The sequence below is a fragment of the Saccopteryx leptura genome, chromosome 9 (assembly GCF_036850995.1).
Source record: "Saccopteryx leptura isolate mSacLep1 chromosome 9, mSacLep1_pri_phased_curated, whole genome shotgun sequence".
NCBI lineage: Eukaryota > Metazoa > Chordata > Mammalia > Chiroptera > Emballonuridae > Saccopteryx > Saccopteryx leptura.
In genome coordinates, this window is record NC_089511.1 from 77,869,254 (window position 1) to 77,884,674 (window position 15,421).

The 15,421-nt window shown below is 39.0% G+C and overlaps 1 protein-coding gene across 1 annotated transcript in view; it reads left to right on the plus strand.

Moving 5' to 3' along the window:
* Positions 1-15,421, plus strand: part of LRMDA (leucine rich melanocyte differentiation associated) — a 1,214,945-nt gene that overhangs the window by 1,084,092 nt on the left and 115,432 nt on the right. The gene's annotated exons all lie outside the window — the stretch shown is intronic.

Sequence of the window (15,421 nt, forward strand, 5' to 3'; positions counted from 1 at the left end):
ATTCACAGTGGCAGATGCTTTTATGTATTTCTATATGCTCATCTTTGACTAGGACTCGTTGGTTCTGGCCTCATACCAACAGGCTGGTTTTGTGGATTGTTCTTTGTTTCTGCTCCACTTTAATTTGTTAGAAGTCTGATCCTTAATTTTGAGGTGGCTTAATTTCAGTTTTACTTTGAAGAGTGCTTCACAGAAGACAGTGTTCATTAATAGGTGCCTCTCCAGTGCTCTGTCTGTCTTCATTCAGTTGTAAGGCGAAACAACCTATCACTAAAATTTGCCTCTATTTTCTCAGTTGGTTTATTGAGAAGATACAATATGGATGGATATATTATAGAGAAGGAAATTGAAGAGATTAGAAGCAGGGATTAAAAGTCTAGCCCTGTATGGTTCAGAGGCCACTTATCAGGTAGATCATCAAAGTGGTGACATAGTGGGTAGAATCTTATGACATTGCTTAAACCAAAAGGCTTGCTTATGTTCTACATTTTTTTAAAGATTATATTTATTTAGGTATAATTGACATACCTTAATAGTCTCAGGTGTACAACATAATGATTCAATAATTGTATATATTGTAAAATAATCACCACAATAAGTCTAGTTAATATCCGTCACCATGCATAGTTAGGTCATTTTTTTCTTGTGATGAGGATTTTTAGATTTACTTTTTTTGCAGCTTTTGATACATACAACACAGTATTATTAAGTATGGTCACCATGCTATATATTATATCCCTATGAATTATTTACTTATAACTAGAAGTGTGTATTTTTTTACCCCCTCCACTTATTTTGCCCAACTCAACCCCTTCCTTGGCAACCACCAGTTTGTTCCGTGTATCTATGAGCTCACTTTTTTTTTTTTGATGTTCAATGTTTTTTTATTATTATTAAATTTAATGCAGTGACATTGATAAATCAGGGTACATATGTTGAGAGTAAACATCTCCAGATTATTTTGACATTTGATTATGCTGTATACCCCTCACCCAAAGTCAAATTGTCTTCCGTCACCTTCTAACTGGTTTTCTTTGTGCCCCTCCCCTCCCCCCACGCCCCTCTCTCCTTCCTCGCCTCCTGCAAACCCCCCCCCCCATTATCACTTTTTAAAGCTAGCATATGTGAAATCATACGGTATATTTTTCTCTGACTGACTTATGTCACTTAGCATATTATCCTCAAGATCCATTCATATTGTTGCAAATGGTAAGATTTCATTTTTTTATGATTAATATTCTATTATATTGTTCATGTTTTCTTTATCTATTCATTCATCTATGGACACTTACGTTGTTTCCATATCTTGGCTATTGTGAATAATACTGCAATGAATATGGGGGTTCATATGTCTTTTCAACTTAGTGTTTTTATTGTCTTTTGATAAATACCTGAAAGTAGAATTGCCAGATCACATGGTAGTTCTATTATTAAATTTTTGAAGAAATGGTTTTTACTCTTATTTCAGTTCTTCAAATATATATAAGTGTGTGGGAGCATTCAGTTTGGATGTGAAATATAATAAGTGGTAAGAAGCCCTGAGGTTCTGCATCCAGACCTCAAGGCCATCTGATGTAGACGGGATATGTGCTTCAGGTGACTTAACTCAACTTTAAACAAAATAGCTCATCACTTACTTATTTTTCTTGCCTCCCAAATGTTTGAAAGTCACTAAAATGTTAGAGTTAGAACTTACCTACTCCTACTCCTCTAATAAGCAGATGGTGTGAAATATAAGATGAACATTGAGTGACAAATAAAAGATGTCAGCCAGGCAAAGATGGGAACAGAAAGCATAAAAGATAAGCATGCTGGTACGAAGGCTTCATGTAGAAGATCTACAGGAAAGCGTTTATAGCTGGAGCACAGCAATCTAGCAGGAAAGTGGTATGCAGCAGGGGTGAGCGGGCCACAGGACTCAGAGAAGAAAAGATTTTGTCAGCTAGGATGAGGAGTTTGAATTTAATTAAAATTTTACAGGAAGGTTCTAGGACAGGAGGATTTTAAAAGATAAGTAATGTAATTTGATGAGTTAGCAGAAAAGGATTCATATATTTGTTTCATTCATTCATTTATATATCTTTCATTCATTAAATATATACATATTTATCAAATAGCCACTATGCTTGGGGCTATACCTTAGGATTTCCAATTCCTAATATGGGGGTATTTTCATTGTGTCATGAAACTTCTCTACTAGACAGAAAGCTCTTTTTTTTATAAATAAATTTTTATTAATGTTAATGGGGTGACATCAATAAATCAGGGTACATATATTCAAAGAAAACATGTCCAGGTTATCTTGTCATTCAATTATGTTGCATACCCATCACCAAAAGTCAGATTGTCCTCTGTCACCTTCTATCTAGTTTTCTTTGTGTCCCTCCCCCTCCCCCTCCCCCTTCTTCCCTCCCACGCCCCCCCCCCCCGGTAACTACCACACTCTTGTTCATGTCTCTTAGTCTCATTTTTATGTCCCACCAATGTATGGAATCATATAGTTCTTGGTTTTTACTGATTTACTTATTTCACTCCGTATAATGTTATCAAGATCCCACCATTTTGTTGTAAATGATCCGATGTCATCATTTCTTATGGTTGAGTAGTATTCCATAGTGTATATGTGCCACATCTTCTTTATCCAGTTTTCTATTGAAGGGCTTTTTGGTTGTTTCCATGTCTTGGCCACTGTGAACAATGCTGCAATGAACATGGACTACATGTGTAGAAAGCTCTTTTTAAATAGAATCTTCACCTCTATAAATTTGAATCCCCTGTTTCTTACACAGGGGATTCATGTGTAAGGGACTACATGACTCTGGTAGCCTCTGAATAAATACATGTGTTAAATAAATGGTAGGTAATATCCCAAATATAGACAGTTAGAGGTTTCTGGAAAAGGGGAGGAATGTTTATAAAGAACAATTAAAACATAGTCATCAGCAGTAGTGACCAGGCTTCTCCAGTGGTTAGAGACCCATATTGTCCTTGCAGGACTGATCAGTGGGTTGGGCTCATTTAATATTTTAATCAGTCTAATGCTGTTGCCCTTTCCAGTATAGATTTGCTGGGACTCTCCCACTTTGAGTTTGGCCTTGCTGACCTGGAATAGTTAAGATTTGTCTCTTTGTTGGTCAACTAATGATTAGTGAAATCTCATGGCTAAAACATGCATGAATTCAACTATAACCCCAAGCTTTCCAACCCTACTGTGGTTCTATGACAAACACAGTCTTCTCTTTACACATATTTCTAAGACTATCAACAGTGAAACATCTGTTTTACTTTGACATAGCTATGATAAGCATCTGTTAAGAGGAATGATCTGAATAAAACCAGGGCACATTTGTGTGCCATGCTTGTATTTTTAGTCTAGTATTCTTGATTTACACAAGAACTGCTTTATTGATCAGTTATTTTGAAATCTTATTCAAGGACTATCAATGACATTCATTTAGTATGAAGCATAAATACATAATAACACCCATTTTGAATTCTTCTTTGATTTGGTGTATGTAAATAATTCTTAGAATGAATCAAGTACAAGATGGAGAAGAAGGATAAAAAAATGATCTTTGGGTTATTGCATTAAGGAGTCTGATCTTTCTTGGCACATGAAATAAAAAAATTGTTCTATGCAAGAGCCATTCATTGTATTACTTCCGTTGTTAAAGTGGCAGTTCTGTACAGCTATTTTGTCTTTTCCCATTGTTTAACGCAGATCCCCACAAAAGGCAGATATTTGTCAATCTAAGGCCTCACTGTTCTTTGTCCCAACCTAGCCTTTCTAAAACAAGCAAAAAAAAAAAAAAAAAAAAAAAAAAAAAAAAAAAAAAAAAAAAAAAAGAAAAGAAAATAAAACCCAGAAACAGTGAATAATTATTTTAAAAACCACATGTCCCTTTAAACATAAAAAAAACAAAATGACCTAATGATACTTTAGGGTGATTTTGGTCTGTATTCACTCAGCTAGAGGCAAGTTGTTCTCATCTCCTATGACTCTGGCTCCTCTTTCATTTGTATTTTTTATTTCCTTTCCCTGGGCCAGACCTGCAGATTTCCCTATTGTGTCCAATGACAGAGTAGACTTTGGTGGAAACTCTCAGGACTATTTGTAATCTCCTGGCTTTGTGGAGGTCTCAAATGCTGAGAACAAATTTTGATGTTTCACAGCCTCAGGAAGAGAGTTAGAGATGTTGAGAGAAGCACAATTTGGTTGGAGTTTTCACATACATTCCTCCTTGATGGAGAATCCAGGGCAGGGATCTGGTACTACCAAGGCCAAGTTGTATTTCTGCCCTCTTTTTCCCTGTGGCTTGGGAGAGCAGTCAAGATGAGTGCAGAGCACGACTTCCTCATCCTAGAATGCCAGGGTTGGAAAGGCCATTAGAGGTCATGTTGCCCAACCTCCTGTCAAAATCAATATTAGAGATGAAGTCTGCAGGAAAGAATATGAGAGCTTTTGTTTATAGAAGAAATTGCTTTCTAGAATCACAAACTTCTTGTTTCTCTTTTAAACATTGATGGCCATCCAGAACTGGTGAACATTATTGAAATGAAGTGAGGTTGTTGTTAAAGGACATTAGTCTAGCTTCTAACCCAGTGTGAAAATCCCTTGGAAAACATAAGATATATTATTGATGATATTAAATTGGTATGAAATTCTGGTCTTAAACTGTTATTTAACTCCAGTAAAGTCCTGCACTTCATTAGTAACCCCTTCCTGCAAGTTCCCAAGATACAGAGGCTGAAATGAGATAATACTTTAATACTAGCTAGGGGCTTTAGGAATCCACTGTAATAAAAATACTGATGAACTAAGTTGGGTTCTCCAGAGAACTTTTTTTTTAGTCAGCTAAAGTTGACTTAAGGGTCCATGCTAGAACAAAGGGAGGCTGTAATGTCTATTCTCTCTATGTCCATGACAAATTCAAAATCAAGTTGCAAACCTTACCAGTTTTCTGTGAGAAAAGGCCTCACACATCAGACAGAGGATAGAGTGGGTGATTAGTCCACTGTCTGGCATTGGTGCATCAGGTGGCGGGGATAAAATTGTTGGCTGTTTTGATTCTGGCCTTTAATTATTTGAGGGACACAAAGGTTACATTGAAGGTATAAAGGTGAGTTACAGTTTTATTTTTAATTGTGGTCCTAGCTATAACTCTGATTTGAATGATTACTGCACTTCCTCAGATGTCTGGGGGTGGTCAGATCCCATTTTATTGTCTCTAAGAATTGTCATGGCCTTGTTCGTAGCATCCATTTACTATAGACTAAGACAATACTTGGTCCCAGTCTCCCACTGGGAGGGAATATTCAGGGTTTAGGTTTGACTTTTCATAGTTTAATGCTTTTTCATTGACTTTCTTCGTGTTGCTCTCAGTTCGGGTCAGGTACAGTTGATCTTTATCATGAAAGTTGATTCCATATTTGCAAATTTGCCTACTCATTAACATTTTGTAACCCTCACATCAATACCCATGGCACACTTCTACAGGCTTTCATGAACATACACAGAGTAGCAAAAACTCTGAGTTACCCAATATGTATGTTTCCAGCTGAGGTCGTATAAGGTCACATTCTGCACCTTTGTTCTAGCTCTCAGACTGTGAATAAATGTCCTTTTCATGGTCTGTTGACTGCCATGCTTTTCCCATTTTTTGTGCTTTTGTTAGTTATTTTGATTTTTAACATCACCTGCAAGTGTAGAGCTGAAGTGCTTAGTTTCCCCAAGCATATGAAGGCTGTGATGAGCCGTAGGGAAGAGATACATGTGTTAGATAAACTTTGTTCAGGCACGAGTGACAGTGCTGTTGGCTGTGAGCACAATGCTAATGAACCAACAATGTACGTTAGATAAGCTGTCTTTAAGTGGAACACTCATAAAACAAGGTTATGTATTGATCAGTTGACAAAAATCTTGTGACCAGAGGCTTCCAAGAACCTAATCCTGTATTTCCCTTAGGAGCAATGGTTCAGTATATGCCAATTTAGTATTTGCAGCAACTTTATAGAGCACAACTACCATAAATAATAAGCATTAACTGTTATTTTTTAATAAATATTAGCTGTAATTATGAGGAAAGATACTAAAGGCCCGATATGCCAGGGGAGAATGTGGGCATGTTAGGTGCTGGGTAAGCAACATCACGCAGTGAGGGAAGTGGGGGACTCTCCCTCCTGGAACTCCTCTAACAAGCCAGACAGAAACGCCGCCTTTTATAAACCATTTCACTTGGATCATGGCCTGTATTTTTTCACACCCCTAGCGCTTTCCAAAAAATTGCTGTTTAATTAAAAAAATATTGGCCTTGCTGTTAATGTGTACATTTGCAGTCTCAGGGCCATGAAGGAGAGCCACTTTACTCTTTCAGACAAGGATAGGTTGTTGAATTTTTTGTTTAATCTTGACATTGCAATAAATCTCCAAACATGCACCAGCCTGCGTTAGATATTTAATACTGTTTGCATTTCTAATACTAATCAATCATGGAAGAATGTGCTGTTTTAGTTACTTATAAACATTTAGATGAATAAAAAGCCACTTATTGATAGTTTATACAGAGACACGTTTATTGATACTTTGGTCAAATTCCATTTGTGGATTGATTTGGCCATTGTACTGCTATGGGTGTGGAATGGAATTGACCTGTCATTTTTATTTCCTGTCCCCTGGGGTTGGATGAGCTACGGGGAACCTTGAGCTCTGTCTCCTGGGCAGGAATAGTACAGGGCCTATTCGGCTGCATGCTTATCTTTAAGAAATGCCTGCAACTCTACTTCACAACAGATAGTTGTGAAGACCCCTCAGTCCACTGCACTGTTGAATCACTCATATCACACACCCAGGTGTTCAGGGGCTACAGAAATCTTGACTGAGTAATACCTTTGGCTACAGTTTGTTTTTGTTTTTATAAAAGAGAGTTCTTAGTAGACACCTTATGAAGCTTTCAAAACAGGTTAATAACAGTTGGCACTTAATGCACAGACCCCAATCAAACCATTTCCCTCAGCCTGCTAACCCCATCTGAGACACTGCAGTCTCAACTCTTCTCATCATGAATTCCAAGTGTCAAGACAAAATTAGCAATAAGAAGTCAGTAAAATGTGAAGATTTTCTCAGGCCGCTATGAAGAGCCTAGCCAGATGCACATTTCTTATTCCCCTTGGTAAATAGATTCAGATTTGGTATGATTCAACGAACTAAAAAATATCCCCTGCTCAGAGCTCTTCTCTGCCTGCTAATTGCATGATGCTTAACAGATCCTTTTTACACAACACCAAATAAGGGCTGGCTGGAAATCAAAACCTCCTTGCCAAGCACTTTGGATTTTCCAGAAGAACTATAATGTTCCTAGGGATGCTGATTAATGGAAATGGGGAACTTTGTGGGTTGAGAATAAAGCCCCACAGATTGATAGGCTGTCACCAGTGTTTATGATTTTTGACTCCAGGTTTTGAAATCTTTTCCCCCATCCATAGGACTGATCATGGGAGTGGGATTCCATACCAGTTGGAGAAACCCAAAGGGCAGCATGGAATGTTAATAAGCCCAGGTTTTGCCCTCCATTCCACAGTGCTCTGCCCCAGAATACAAAACCTAATTAGTGCATCCAGAGAAGCGTTAAATAGATTTCACGCTGTTTAATAAATGTTTTATGGGCTTTGATGCCACTGCAAAACGTGAGGTTGAGTGAGGGTGGGAATTGGGAGAGGAAATGGCTGCTGTTAATGTTTCTGCCTCTGGTCCACACCTTAGGGTGAGCACCAGAAGTGTGTTTATAATACGTGGGCTTCTGGTCTTTACCAATATTTTGCTCCCGTTGGCTGTTTTATCATTTTTCCTGGGATTTTCCTGAGATACCTAGTTTTGCAAGGCTTAACTCACAATTATCTCCACTCTGAACAGAAAATGCTAGTGACTGCTGTACATGGAGTATCTACCGTGCAATGAGCACAGGATGGGACATGGGGATCAGGAGGTATGTCCTTTGTCTCTAGACATCTGAGGTCCTTTCAGGGGGAGACAGAACACGCAATACCCAATTTGCAGAGGAAGGTGATGCTCTGATATTCAACGTTCTTCATAATTTGCCTCTTACTTAGTTACTGGTCTGTGACATGGAATCTTCTCTCTTAGAGCCTTGTCTCTGTTGTCTTCTATGCCAGGGGTTGCCAAATTTGGCTGTGCAGTAGAATCATCTGGAGAGCTTCTAAAACAAAACAAAACAAAACAAAAATAACCAGTATTCAAGTTGCCCTTCTATAAGCACTTGGAGAACTTTAGCCTGAATCCTTCATCAGAATCACCCAGAGGACATGTTAAAACACACTGCTGGTCCACACCCAGTGTCTGAGTCACTAGTTCTGGACTTGATAATTTGTATTTACAGAAGTCATTGCTAATGCTTCTAGTGCAAAATCACACTTGAGAATATTGGTCCTTCACCAACGACATCAGAACTTCTGTGGACTTGGTATTTTTGTAAATTCTTCTGATGTTTCCAGTGTGCCACCGACACTAAGATACACATCCCTTGCTAATTAATGCACATTGTAGAGGCAGATTATCCTCCAGAGAAAGTTATCTGAGTGCTTCCTGTCATTTAATTCTTGTCCTTCAACTAGACTATAAAAGTCTTGATGGCAGACTGTGTATATTCTCCTTTTTATTGACTCTCCCAGAATGCCCAACATGGCATGGACACAGAAGTATAGTTTGACTGGCATTACCCAAGCAAACTTGGGAGGATGGATGGGAAGAATTGGAGGTATTACCAATAGTCTTGATCTCTCCATTCTCCAAAAATTCAATAGAACATCCTTTCCCTACCTGTGGACTCATGATTGCATTGCAGAGCTTCCTTCCTCCCCTTCCCTTGGGGATGGTGCATTTTCCTTGTTTACTTTTTAAAGAAAGCAACTGCAGAGAGTGCTACATTCATAGTCATAAAATCTGTATTCATATCCTGGCTCTTATATGATCTTGGAGACATTATTTAAAAATTTTCAGCTTCCATTTTTTTTTATATATAAGACAGGGATAAGGACAGACTTCACAAATATCTGAGAATTAAATGGAGATGTGCTCAAAATAGGTCTAAGCATGACACAAGACACACAAGGCAAAGTAGGCCTTTTATTTAGAACCACATTGTAGCAAACAAACCTTTCCCTGGAAAGATACAAATTTTAGCTTCATCTCATCCATGCGATGCATGGTTTAGAACAGTTTAGGTCTTTCCTTCATGAACCAAGAACCTGACAGATATAAAACCTCAAGTGCCTCTGTAATTGGGGTGAAGACAAGTCCTTGTTGCATGTCAGTGACAAACTTGACTGAAACAACACTTCTGGATTCCCATAGTTGATTTCTTAGTCAGGAAGTAGGCTGTGAGTACCCATACTTCCATACCAACCTGTTAGTGCTTTGCTTCCAGAATGATTCACATGAAATACAGAGGTCTGAATAGGCGAGGGAGGTAGTAAACCAGAGTTAAGAGTCCTTATCAAACTGTTAAGAGAGGACCCTGCCCCCCGAGATGCCTGTTAAGAGTGTTTGTGCTGCTCACGGTGTGATCCACATACAATCAGCTGGGCTTTTAAAAATGTAGACTGTCAGACAATAGTCTCGGCCTCCTGAACCAGAATCTGCATTTTTATCAAGAGCCCAGGTGATTCATATGTGTATTAAATTATAAGGAGCAGGACAGAAGAGGCTCTTAGAACTAGACTGGAAATTAGAAGACCTGACTTGGTAATACTTGAGCTCCATCTGTACCTCAGTTTCTCCATATGGAAAAACTGAGTAGAATAAATCCTATTCTTTTGGTTGATGGGAATAGGTGATAAAAGGATTCTGGTAGAGAAGGGCTAGAGGTCCAAGTGGCCAAAAATCCATCCTCTTCCTCCTTACCTCTTCTTTGGTAACTCCCTTAGACACCCATCTAACTTACACTTTGAGGTTTGGCAGGTAGGATGTCCCAGCTGTGTCAGCTCCAATTCTGAGAAGTTGAGATTCTCCTATAGACACTTAGCTCTCCTGGCTTCCTGCATCAGTTCTGCCTAAGCTGCACGGAGTGGAGACTATCCAATCTAGACTTGCCTTGTAGGGAGGCCCGGTTTAGGAGTACAAGTGGGGAGAGGCTCACCAGGAAGCCCTCTCCAGTTACCCAGCATGTCCTGCCTGAACAACTGGGAAGGCAGAAAGGAAACAGTGGGCGTTGTTGAGTTCAGCACCTGATCCTGATAATGTGTAATTAAAGAAAATACCTGTGTGATTGCTAAATCACTTCCGGCTGTTTCTCTGTGCAAACACTCCGCTCAAGAACCCCGCAAGTGCCTCATTCCTTCCACCCAACTGAGGCAGCACACAGAGTTTCAATGCATAGAGCTGGCAAGTTATCAGTTCAGGACCCCTTCAGGCTCTCTTTAGATTGATTGTTACTAGTCCACTCGACCCCTCAGTCTGCCTGGCTGTAATTTTTCTGAGTGCAGCGTAGGGAAGGCTAGTGGATAAGGAGTGGACCTTTTCTCTCCACCACCCTTCTTCGGTCAGCATATTTCTGTACCCAAAGTAGGCTCATGGAAGAGCTCTGAGCTGAAGGAGCAAGAAAACCTTGGGCCATGACCAAAATACTGTAACATAGGCTGGATGTCACCCCAAGGGAAGACAGTGAAATGAGCTACAAGCACGATCTATAGATTTTGTTGGAAAAGCAGGAAAAGGAAATGATAATAAATGAAAAGGCAAGGCTATCATTCCGAAAGGTCCTCTTCCTGCTGCTGCTGAAGTTACTGGGTACTTTGGTTACCACCAGTGTCTTGTTATGCCGCAGCCACCCAGTGTAGGAGAGAGAGGCTACCCTTCCCCAGCAGATGCCTTGGTAACAGGATTCAGTGTGATGACAAGCCAGCTTTGTAATTTACTTCTTCCAGGGAGAAGCAACCCCACTTTCACTGCAAGCTTTAGAGTATTTGAGCAGATGAGTGAAGGAGTCTGAGACCCAGCAGAGAGAATTCCTGGGTGTCAGGGGTGGGAGGGATTCAAAGGAGCAGACATATTCTGAGATGAAAGGGCAGCTGTATATTCTTCCCACATGCTCTCTGCTCCATCACTGCTTTCTTTTCCTTTTGGCCTCAGCCGCTAACTGAAATTGTCTTATATATACATTTGCCTAATTATTAAATATCTTCCCAACTAGAATGTGATGTCCACAAGAGCTTGACACTTGTCTAACTTGTTCGTAGCTATATCTTCAGAACTAGTCCAATGGCTGGCATGCAGCAGGTATGCAATAAATGTGCTGAATGAAGAAGTGAATTTTTATTATTTGGAACTGTTATTCTGAGTATTTCTGGTTTGGCAATTTTCAAAGCTGGCACATATCATTGTTATATTTTGGCAAATTATAAGTAAGAGGTGCTTTCCTTTATGGGGAAAAATAGCACATAAAGAAATACCATTGTCTTTCTTCCCAAAGAAGCTGTGTGGATGCCTTTTTTCTCCCTCAGTCTATCAAGGCACTTGAAAAGGTACCTTGGGTGTCCTGGCATAAAGGTTTAAATAAATCTTTATTAAGCATAGAGTGCCTACATTCTCCTAAGGTTAGAGAATACTGATGAATGGTAGAATTGTCTGTTCTTGAGGTTTTCGTATTGTTTGCAAACAGACAATGAGTCCATTTGTGAAGAAAGGCTCTGATGGAGGTGTACATAAGTTACACCTGAGGGAAATACCTTAGACTAGGGAGGAGAATGGAGGAAAAGTAATAATAGCTTTCCAGAAGAATTGATGTCTATTCTGGGTCTTGAAGGAAGAATAGAAGTTGGCTCTGGGTATTCCAGAAGGAGAGATATCCACAATGATGCTATAGATGCAAGAGACAGGCTATGTTGGAAACTGCAAGTATAAGTAAGACATGAGTGGATAAGTAGCAAGACATTAGAATGCACTGGTACCCTGTCAGCAGGCCTACAGTAAACAAAGGACTTAAGAAAAGCACTCCAACGTGGAGAAGGGTTCCCAGATGAGAGGTGGCTAGGGGAGTTCGGGAAATTCAGTGATACAGGCCCCCATGGACAATGTAACCAAAGATTATTCATTTGTGCATATATACCTGGATCACCTTTCCAAATGCAATGTCTTGCTCTTCAAATTCATTTGTCAGCCATCTTATTGTTAATCCCTTTGAGAAAAAATGAGGAAAGAACAAGAATAAAGTAAACTCAAATAGCTCCATAATTTTTGAATGAGCAGCCCTGTCTGAAATAGTTTTTGAGTTAGAAATCTAAAATAGAATAAGTCATCCAAGTAATCATGGGTTTTCATTATACAAGTTTTCCTCATATCTTTATTTCCATAGTAAGACATGAGGTATAAATCTTTCATGCTTATATGATCATCTCTTAGAGGACATGTGACACAGAAAAACAATAAGACCCATGATGTGCTCTTTGACCCAAGGCACAGAGTAGGTCTTCTTTCCTCCCTGTTTCAATATGGCTTTGCAGACACACAGAAGCAGCCAGCAATGTAGAGGCCATGTCTATAGAACTGATTTTCAAGGTCAAAGATGAAAGGATTGAGATAAGTCTATATTTTGTCAGACAAGAACCCTTGGTGGCCTGTCACTCAGTGCGAGAATGTTCCCACTATCACACTTAGTAATTGATAAATTTATAATGTGCAAATACTTATTATCTGGTATTATCATGTCTCAGAAAGATCCAGAGGAAAATAAATCAAGCCTGTGGCATCTCAGTGTGCCACAAACTAAGCGTCCCAACCAAAACATTTATGGATGAAAATATTTTCCTGATTGTCTCTGACTCCTCTTTTTAAAAAATTTTTGGATGCAGTTGCCAATTTGAATCCAGTGTAATTAGGCCTCCTGCATAATGGGCAATGTCTGTCTTCATTACTCTTCAGTGATCTGAAGTGCTCAACTCATCAACTCCTATGATAACAAGTCTTTGGATCACCAGGAACATTTGCAGCTATGGGCCTATGGGCTCACCCAAAATAAAATATTCACTAAGGGCTGCCATAGAAGCTTTCTGCTTCCCTCATGACCTGAGCTGAAATTTTAAGATCTAAAGGTGCAATTTTCTTTCTTTAAGTTCTCACATGCGCCCAGGACAGACTCCTGCTTGTTCACCCAAGACACTGGAACTGTAAACACAGTCAACTCACATGTAGCCCCATGTTCATAGCAGCATTGTTCACAGTGGCCAAGACATGGAAACAACCAAAAAGCCCTTCAATAGAAGACTGGATAAAGAAGATGTGGCACATATACACTATGGAATACTACTCAGCCATAAGAAATGATGACATTAGATCATTTATAGCAAAATGGTGGGATCTTGATAACATTATACGGAGTGAAATAAGTAAATCAGAAAAAAACAAGAACTACATGATTCCATACATTGGTGGAACATAAAAATGAGACTAAGAGACATGGACAAGAGTGTGGTGGTTACCAGGGGTGGGGGGAGGGAGGACGCAGGAGGGAGGGAGGGAGAGATTTAGGGGGAGGGGGAGGGGCACAGAGAAAACTAGATAGAGGGTGACGGAGGACAGTCTGACTCTGGGCGAGGGGTATGCAACATAATTTAATGACAAGATAACCTAGACATGTTTTTCTTTGAATTTATGTACCCTGAATTATTAATGTCATCCCATTAACATTAATAAAAATTTATTAAAAAAATAAAAAAATAAACACAGTCAACTGTAATGATAATTTGATGAAACTGTTTACAATGGAGCCAAGATAAGGATATGTGCAAAACAGCCCTGAAATTCTATCTTTGAGGGTCTGTTTCCTAAGACCACTCCTGAGTACGAGCATACCAGATATTTTGACAGAGGTAAATAATATAGGAATAGGTTAACTAGTATAATAATGATGCTTTAACCAAGGGGTAGTCAACTTTTTTATACCTACCACCCACTTTTGTATCTCTGTTAGTAGTAAAATTTTCTAACCTCCCACTTGTTCCAAGGTAATGGTGATTTATAAAGTAGGGAAGTAACTTTACTTTATAAAATTTATAAAGCAGAGTTACAGCAAGTTAAAGCAGATGATAATAATTACTTACCAAGTACTTTATGTCAGATTTTCGCTAAGTTTGGCAGAATAAATCTTTATAAAACAACTTACTATAGTTAAATCTATCTTTTTATTTATATTTTGGTTGCTCCGCTATCACCCACCATGAAAGCTGGAAAGCCCACTAGTGGGCAGTAGGGACCAGGTTAACTACCACTGCAAATACCACAAAACCAACCACTTAAACAATACAAACTTATTTTCTTACAGTTTTGGAGGCTAAAATTCCAAGATCAAAGATGTAGGCAGGGTTTGTTTCCTCTGAGGTCTCTCTGTTTGGCCTGTTGATGGCTGCCTTATCTCTTCATATCCTCACATGTCACACCTAAATCTGTGTGTTTGTGTCTTTTTTTTTTTTTTGAGATTTTATTTATTTAGTTATTTATTTATTTTTATACATAAATTTTTTATTAATTTTAATGGGGTGACGTCAATAAATCAGGGTACATATATTCAAAGAAAACATGTCCAGGTTATCTTGTCATTCAATTATGTTGCATACCCATCACCCAAAGTCAGATTGTCCTTCGTCACCTTCTATCTAGTTTTCTTTGTGCCCCTCCCCCTCCCCCTCCCACCTCCCTCCTTCCCTCCCCCCCCCCATAACCACCACACTCTTGTCCATGTCTCTTAGTCTCATTTTTATGTCCCACCAATGTATGGAATCATGCAGTTCTTGGTTTTTTCTGATTTACTTATTTCACTCCACATAATGTTATCAAGATCCCACCATTTTGTTGTAGATGATCCAATGTCATCATTTCTAATGTGTGTTTGTGTCTTAATCTCCCTTTTTTATAAGGAGGCCAGTCATTTTGAACAAGGGCCTATCCATATGAATTTATTTTACCTTAATTACTTCTTTAAAGACCCTGTTTCCAAATGGTACCTGACATCCCATGTTATCTGTGGGAAATTTATTCCTGGAAGCTGGGCTACCCCCCACATGGATACCAAAATCTGCAGATGCTCAAGTTCCTGTAAACTGGCATATAACTGTGAATACAGTTGGCCCTATGCATCTACACATTCCCAACCGTGAGTCAAAACTACTGTTCTTTTTTTTTTAATTGAATTTATTGAGTGACACTAGTTAACAAAATTATCCAGGTTTAAGGTGCACAATTCTTCAACACATCTTCTGTACACTGTATTATGTGCTCACAGCCCCAAGTCAATTCCCTATCTATCAGTATTTACCCCTTGCCCCATACTCTCCCTCACCTTCCCCTTACCCCTGGCAATCACCATACTGTCATCTATGTCCCTGATATTTTTTCTCTATTTTTTTGTCTTTTTTG